General features: G+C 40.7%; 1 pseudogene across 1 annotated transcript; it reads left to right on the forward strand.

The window, feature by feature from the left end:
* Positions 1–1,810: 1,810 nt before the first annotated feature.
* LOC144330588 (uncharacterized) lies at positions 1,811–2,923 on the forward strand (annotated as a pseudogene). Its single transcript, XR_013396865.1, has 2 exons — positions 1,811–1,846; positions 1,900–2,923. The product of XR_013396865.1 is annotated as an uncharacterized LOC144330588 (transcript).
* The last annotated feature ends 5,420 nt before the right edge of the window (positions 2,924–8,343 follow it).

An 8,343-nucleotide genomic window follows, 5' to 3' on the forward strand; every position in this document is an offset into this window, starting at 1 on the left:
TCTACCAAAAATACAAAAAATTAGCCGGATGTGTTGGCACGCACCTGTAATCCCAGCTACTTGGGAGGCTGAGGCAGGAGAAAACTTGAACCAAGAAAGCAGAGGCTGCAGTGAGCCGAGATCATGCCATTGTGACAGGAGTGAAACTCCGCCTCAAAAAATAATTTTTTTAAAACAGGTGCATTCCTCCTCTTGCTTTCTGAGGACGCCCTGCTATGTAGTTGAGTAGTCGCTAATAAACTACCTTAACTTCACTATACTCTGTGATTCGCCATAAATTCTTTCCAATGTCAGATCCAAAAACCCATTCTTGGGGTCTGGGACAAGATCCCTTTTCCGGTGACAAAACTATACAAATTCTAGAATAAAACACAGAAAACTATGTGACCTTGGGTTTGGTCATGAGTTTTAACACATGACACTGTCAGAGGCATTTAATGCCTCCTTTATATGAACTCCAGGGTGGTTTATGTTCCATTGGCTAAGAGAAAGTTTTCTTCCAAAATGTAACATGATTTGAGGTAAAACATTAATATCAAGTAAACTCAAAAGATGGAAAAGATAGCATTAGTTCTGGGAAAACCAGAAGTGTGCCTTTTTTGGAAATAATCATCGGTAGCACAAACTTCAGATTCTGCAAAGGAAATAAAAATGAGTTAACTTACATTTTTCACAAATTAAGATATAAATCAAGATAATGAAATCCAGAAATCCAATCTTACTGCTTTTAATGTTCATTAAAAAAAAAAAAAGACATCTTTATCAAATAGCCCCAGCAATAGTCACCAACTAAGTCTTTACTACTTAAAAGCAAAATCCACCTATCTCCTGAACAGTATCCACTTTACAAGCCTCATTATACGTACTGGAAACAAGTTTCAGAAATAAATATATGCATGTATATATATAAAAATATATTTCAAATAAAAAATACTTTTAGATAGTGGTATTACAATACATTTAGAAATTAATAACGGAAGCAAATTATGGGAGATCATCCACGCCTGTCCCAAAGGTACCGAATTTATAAATCATCTCAGATGCGGTGCAGGACAGGTTGAAAATAGGAACGCAATGAACCCGTGCGGAGCAGCGGCCGGCGCGGTGTCCAGGGCAAGACCCTGCCCGGTCCAGGCCCCTCCGGCCCTGGGCCCGACGACTGCTACGCCTCTGACTCCACGCTAACGCGGAGCCCGAGCGCGCGTCACAACGTGTGGGGCCGGGGAGGCTGCTACCCAGAGGCGGAGTGCGGGATCGCGAGGGTGCCTACCCGCCTCTCGCTCCCGCCGGCACGTACAGACTCGGGTCCCCGCCGGGCGCCGACTAGGCAGCAGCACCGCCCCCGGCACAAGAGGCTCACGCGCCTCTTACCTAACAGGAAGTTGGAAGCAGCGCGCCCCCACGGTGCACTGAACGCACTCAAACAGAACCGGACGCAGACACGCGCTTTCAGCCCAGGGGAAAAACTGGCAGGGTCGGAAAAGCAAGCAGCGCGTGCGGGAGCTCAGAATGCGCCCTGCCTCGGCCCGAGACCCCGCCCCGGCCCGGCCCCGCCTTTTTGTCTGCCTCACCCCTCCCCGCCCGGCACGTACTGGCCCCGCCCTTCGCGCGGCGTTTTTTGTTGACCCGGAAACGGATTCTCCGGAGCCAAGGTCCGCTCGGGTGAGTGCCCTCCGCTTTTTGTGGCCAAACCCAGCCACGCAGTCCCCTTCCTGCGCCATCCTCCATACCCGGGGTCTGTGGGTCTCCGCGGACGTCACAGGCTCGGCAACAGCCCCACTGTAGGCGGGGAGCCCCGCGACGCCCTGAAATGCTCCGAAGCCTGTCGCTCAGCTGCCAGATCTGCGTCTGTGTCCGGTTCCGTCACTGAGGTCGCCCCGTCCAGCCCTTCTACCCTAGTTCTCTTCACCGTCCGCCCATCCTATCGCGCGCCGCGTCAGGTCCCCATTCGGCACATGGCTTGTCTCCCGTCGTCCCCACCCTTGCCCCTCTTGGCAGCTCAGGGCAGCCCTGGGATTTGGCAGACGCCAGTCCTCCCTGAGATGTCTCCCCATCCTTCCCTCCGCCAGGCCCTACGTCTCCGCAAACCCCCCGCTTCGGGGTGACCGCTTCAGACAGGAAGCTGAGTCCGGGCCTGGGGTAAGGGACCTGCCCAATCCTGTGACAGCCCGCGTCCTTCTGACAGTCACCTCCCACTAGCGGTGACCTTCCCGGTGCCCCACTGAGAAGTGGGCTCTTCCTTGGCAGGGGCTTCTTCACTGTATCGCTGTGGATGTCGAGGTGGGGCAGGATCGTGAGGAGAAAACAAGAGAAGAGGGAGGTAGGGCCAGCGAGGGACAAAAGGGGAGGGAAATTTAGATGGGAAGTGGATGGGTGTGAAGAATTTGAACAAACACTGAGAATGAAGGAGAGTGACCTGAGCAAGTAGTAGTGGGGTAAATGGAAATAGACAAAACGGCAATCAGCAGAGATGTGGAGGACAGAATACAATGAGGGGGCCCTGACTGTCAGTAGCAGAGGGGGCAACAGAAGCCTAATTCTCAAATTCCTTAGATGATTTTCTGATTTCCAAATTAGTTTCCCTTTGAAATTTGTTGTATCAGGTTCAGTTTATGAGGCCTCAATACTTTTCAGTCTTAATTATGTATTGAAAATACTTTTTGTTTGGTAAATACTTTTACATTAATTCAGTGTGCACTTTGTAAGAATATTGATGATTTGAGTTAGTTTAGTTTTCAACATCTTCCTCTATTCCTTTATATGATCTCTGTATTTAATGACTGTAGGATAAAATTTCCAACTAAGTATAAATATCAAGTTTTCTTTGTGCTGTTTTCTGCAATTATTGAAGGATGGGCTGAATTGTCCTAGAACTTAGTTCCAACAGATTCCATGTGTTCATAATGAATAAATTGCTCAAAGATATTTCGAAAGCTCACCTTTTGTGTTTTTTATTGCCAATAATTACATCTTTTTAATTTTTATATTTTTGGATGACTTAATGTGATGTTCTGGAAAAGACAAATGCTTTTAGTCAATATGATTAAAACCGTGAAAGACAAATTGCTGTTACTTAAGAGTGTGAAATTTGATCTCAAATCTTTAGGGGGCAGGGATGTTAAGGGAAAACTGCCACTGTCGCATCCAGATCATGTCATTCCTGTTAAGCTGGTGCTGGTTACTGTCTACTGGCTTCTGTTCACCTTTCCACCTGCCCCAAGACATACACATAGTGACATAAGGCAGTGGATAGGGAAAGAGCAAGACTTTTTAAAGTAAGCACAGAACAAAGGTGTCTTTCTAATGAGGAGGAGGTGTTGGTTCCGGGAAGGAAGCTTGGAGGAGAAAGGGCAATAAGATTTGGGTATTCAGGATCCAGAAGTGAGAGAGAGCTTGGGAAGCTCAGGAACCGGAGAAAGAAAAAGCATTGCCCATTCTCACCCATGACCCTGTGCTCAGCAGGTACTAGCAGAGACTTCAGCAGGAACCAGAGAAAGAAAAAGCATTGCCCATTCACACCCATGACACTGTGTTCAGCAGGTACTAGCAGATACTTCAGGCTCTGTGACTAAAAGGGGTCAGACCAGTTCATATACCCACAGCTGCCATGTAAGGATGTGTGTGGACTTTACTAGGGAAGAAGGGTGTTATGAAGGAAGGGGCAGAAAAACTCACCTGTTGGTCTCCAGGTAGAAGTTTATTGTCCCGAATTCCTGGAGGTTCAGTGAAAAGCAGAAGACTGTCTTTTTCACATGTTGAGTTATGCCCCCATATATGTGGTTGTGGTAAAGAAAGAGGGTATGTCGATGGGAAGTCCTGAAATGCATGTTCCTAACATTCAGCAGGGACTTCTCAAGACACATCTTGCCTTAGAAAGAAGCTCAGAGAAGAAAAATGGAGAACAATTAGATATGACATTTTCACTGGAAAAAGTCATATTATTCACTGATTGTTTTGTCATCTCCCTCCTTAAATGTTGTTTTTAGGATTTCGTAATATCTGACCCTGCCTAACACATTTCCTAACTCACTCATAGCCTTCCCTTAACTTCATCCCATCTTCACAGTATCACACTGTGACCCAGTGATTTCTAACTTGTGAAGTTCCATTCGGGGGATCATATGGGAAGGCCTTCACACCCAGATATGGTGTGGAAGTGGGCCACATAATGTCAGTGAGGCAAGTATGGATCGTTTAGGGATGATGCACTGTCAGATCTTGTTGACCATGATTAGAAACACTGTGCATATTAGTAGTGAATTAATGTTGGGAATACCTGACAAATCCTGGAAAAGAAGATTAATGAGAGGAAATTTGTTCTGCCCAATTGTATAATGCATTTGAAGCTTAAAACAATGAATCAGTATTGATCTAGCCTCAAAATATTAATGATTTGGATTAGAAGGAAGACTTTAGAAAATGATAGCTATGACAAATTAAAGTAGCATTTCATCCACACGATGGAGTTTGTTTATTCAGTAATTGCTTTAAGAATGGAATCAACGTAAATGTCTAACAGGAGGGTATTTTAGAAATTGTTCACAGCACGTCTGTTCCAAGGAGACCTTGATGTTCATAGATTTGTAAAGAACGCTGCTTACTAGCACACTGACTTATCTGCAAATGTCTGAGGGTTCCTCCACTTGGGTAACTTGGGGGTTTGATCGCAGAGTAAATAAATGGTACATTTTATATTGTAATATAGCAAGATGCAGCCCACAAACTGTAGATACTCTTAACTACCACATAAAGTTCATCTACTACTTTAACCAGAACTTGATACTGTATGTATGTTTTTTGTAGATTTGGATAAAATGACAATTCATTATTATTTCCAGTTCACAAAGTAATTGTGAGGCTGAATACATTTTATTATTTTATAGATGTATGTGTAAAATGAATTTTTCTGCGTGACTCATTTTTGATGTATTTTAGATGCTATTTTATATTTTGTAGTTTAATTGTATGTACACACACACAAATACACACTTAGGTGTCTTATTATGTTTCTGTAGCGAAACCAAAATCCTTCCTTCATGCCGTTTGACTTTATGTTTTCCTCAGGAAGGCAGGACCTATTTTATATGATAAAATATTATGTTTTATTGAGTCCACTTATGATATTGTTTAATATTATGAATATTTACATGACTTATTTTAAATTTCCAACTAACATAGATTTACATGAAATTTGACATCTTTATTTTTTTCTTTTCACAACTATTTTGACTATATCCTCACCAAAAATCAAAATTTAGACAAAATTGGCTTTTAGACTAATTCTCATTTTTTACATGTGAAAGACTACATGTGACTTTTAAGTCTAGCTTGCCCTGAGTCTGCAGTCACCGGGGTTTTATGTCACTGTGTCCTCCAATCTAATAATATTATTTTCAGGCTATATTCATGTCATTTTAATGTCCTCATTAAGTTTTAAAATTTCTTTACATGGGCCTAAAAATTTATTTCAAATGTTCCTCATAATATTTTGCTATTGTAAATAGAGACTGATTTTGTGTGTTTGCTTTGTTTAAAGATTAATGTTACTAAACAGGAAATACTGATTTCAGCTTATTCAGAATAGTTTTGCCCACTTTTTAAATGTTCTTATTAGTATTGATAATTAGAATGGATTCTACTTTTTCAAGTTTACAGTCACATCATCTGAGAATAACTACAGTCTCATGTCTTTGACTCCATTTTTGTAGTCCCTCTCCTTTTCCATCTTGTTTTGGTCCCACCTCAGGCATCATGTGCAGTGGTGAATGGCATCAGCCCCAGCCAGCCTCCTTATTCCAGCCTTACCTTAAGTGGAAATGGTTCTTTTGTTAACTCTTCAATATATAGTTTAGATTTTATTGATTAAGAATAATTAGTCCTCACAATTCGATATGATTTTTAAAGATTTTAAATTATTTTTAAAGATTTAAATTATTTGAAAGTGTTTTTTCAAACATCAGTTGATGTGATTGTTTTTAATCTTTAAAATTAATATGTGAAAGTAATACGTTTTCTAGTATGGAATTATCCTTTTATTATTGCAATTAACTCCACTTTACAATGCTCTGGTATTATTTAACCATACCAGTGATGGCCAGGTGACCAAAATAAATAGCCAAATGGCTAAAAGTGTATTAATGATTTTTGCAAATATAATTAATGAAAATTGTTGGTTAAAATTCTAGTTATTGTTGCATTTATGTTCATTTTGATTAGCATAATAAACTAATGAGGACAGGCTTATTTTTCTCCTTCAAAAGCATTTACATTACAAAGGAGGTAGAAGTGATTTGACATGAACTCTGATGTATAACTTAAACATTAAAATTAGCTAATCAGATTTTTTCTGCTGATTACTGAGGGAAAGTTTTAACTCTATTTTCATGGAAATTAATCAATGTATCATGTATTCATGTTAGAATACAATTGTTCTGATTTCTTAGATTTTGAATTACTACTTTTAAATAAATACAGTCTCTTTTATTTACCTGTGTTTTTTCTTTCCACCATGAGTCTTTTTGGTTTCATGATCTTGCTCTCAAAACTTTTAAACTATTGATTTCTGTCAAATCTGTTCATTCATTACATTATTTTATTATTTATTAAATTCTTTTAACTTTTTAACTTTTATTATTATGTACTGCATTTGTAACAATTTGGAAAGTCAAGTAACTACTGTTTTATTTTTCTTTATCTTGGTTTATGAGTGTTTTTAAAGTTTTACTTTCCTTGAAGATCACAGCTGTAGCCCCAATTCTATGGTTCTGGCTACTTTTATTTATCAGACTTACTAATATCATGAATGTAATTGGAATACTCCTTTGATTTTACTGATGACATATACCCACTAGTGTACTGAGATGGGGAAAAAAAGTCTTTACAACTCAGATAAATATAGAGTTGATATTTATTATTTATGTAAGTGTGATCTTGTTATTAAATTCCTCTATCATATTTATGGAATTAGCAATTTCTCTTTGAATCCAGACGTTTCTAGTCATGTGTATTTCCAACATATGTTTTTAGCCACATACACTTTTTTGAATATCATATTTGGTGTTTAATTTTTGCTAGGATTATAGGCTGGACTCCAGATCCAAACTCGACATGTAGCAGACCCACTAAAAACATACATTAAGCCCCTAGCACTGTTTTAATCTCCGTGGCCTGGCTGAGCTTCTGCCATCTGTCCTCCTAGGCACTGTGAGGTCTGGACATCTCATTTGGCATAACTCAGCAGTGGCCATTGGTGGATCTCATCCTTAGTACTACTCCCTGCTGGCAAGGGTGGCCCAGGCCCACATAAGCCATTGCTGGGCTCCTTGGAGGACTTAGAGAATCCTGAGATTGCCCATGAGGATTGGCATGCCTCACAGTCTAGCACCCATCTTTACTGATGCCTGTAGAGATTTAGAAGCTCACAGGGGTCTTTGATGTCTTTCTTATGCCTCCATTGTCTGCAGTGTGACTCCCATACTCCTAAGCCAAGGTAGAGAATTTTGAGGAGGCTTGTATGGAGGTTTATGTTGACCCCCATGGTTCTGTGAGACTGGTAGAAGGCACAGACCCCTTAGACTTCTCCCCCAGAGGAATATGTGAGACTAGTGGAGGAAAGGAGAGTAATGAAGTATGCATTTAGCATCCCAGGCTATCATTGCACAGCTCTAAGGAGAAATACAGGGTGTCTTATGGCAACTGGCACAGCTCTGTGAGACTGGGAGATATTGAACAACCTTGAAAAATCAAGGAGATGTGACCCTACTGAAGGAACAAAATAAATCTACAATAATTGACCATAAAGAAATACAGGTTTTTGGCTGGGTGCAGTGGCTCACACTTGTAATCAAAGCACATTGGGAGGACGAGGTAGGCAGATCACTTGAGGCCAGGAGTTCAAAATCAGCTTTGCCAACATGGTGAAACCCCAGCTCCACTAAAAATACAAGAAAAAAAAATTAGCTGGGCATGGTGATGGGCACCTGTAATCCCAGCTACTCAGGAGGCTGAAGCAGGAGAATTGCTTGAACCCAGGAGATGGAGGTTGCAGAGAGCTGGTATTGTGCTATTGCACTACAGCCTGAACAACAAGAGTGAAACTCCGCTAAAAAAAAAAGAAAAAAGAAAGAAAAAGAAATGGAGGTTTCTGAATTTCCTGATAAGAATTAAAGATAAATTGCCTTAAAGGAGCTCAATGAGCTGTGAGACAACACTGATAGACAAGTAAAATCTGGAAAAGAATACATGAACAACATGAGTATATCAACAAAGAGAAACCATAATAAAAGAAATGTAGATTCTGGGGCTGAAGAACACAGTAACTGAACTAGATCAATACAGGGTTTC

The sequence above is a fragment of the Macaca mulatta genome, chromosome 8 (genome assembly GCF_049350105.2).
Source record: "Macaca mulatta isolate MMU2019108-1 chromosome 8, T2T-MMU8v2.0, whole genome shotgun sequence".
Classification (NCBI taxonomy): Eukaryota; Metazoa; Chordata; class Mammalia; order Primates; family Cercopithecidae; genus Macaca; species Macaca mulatta.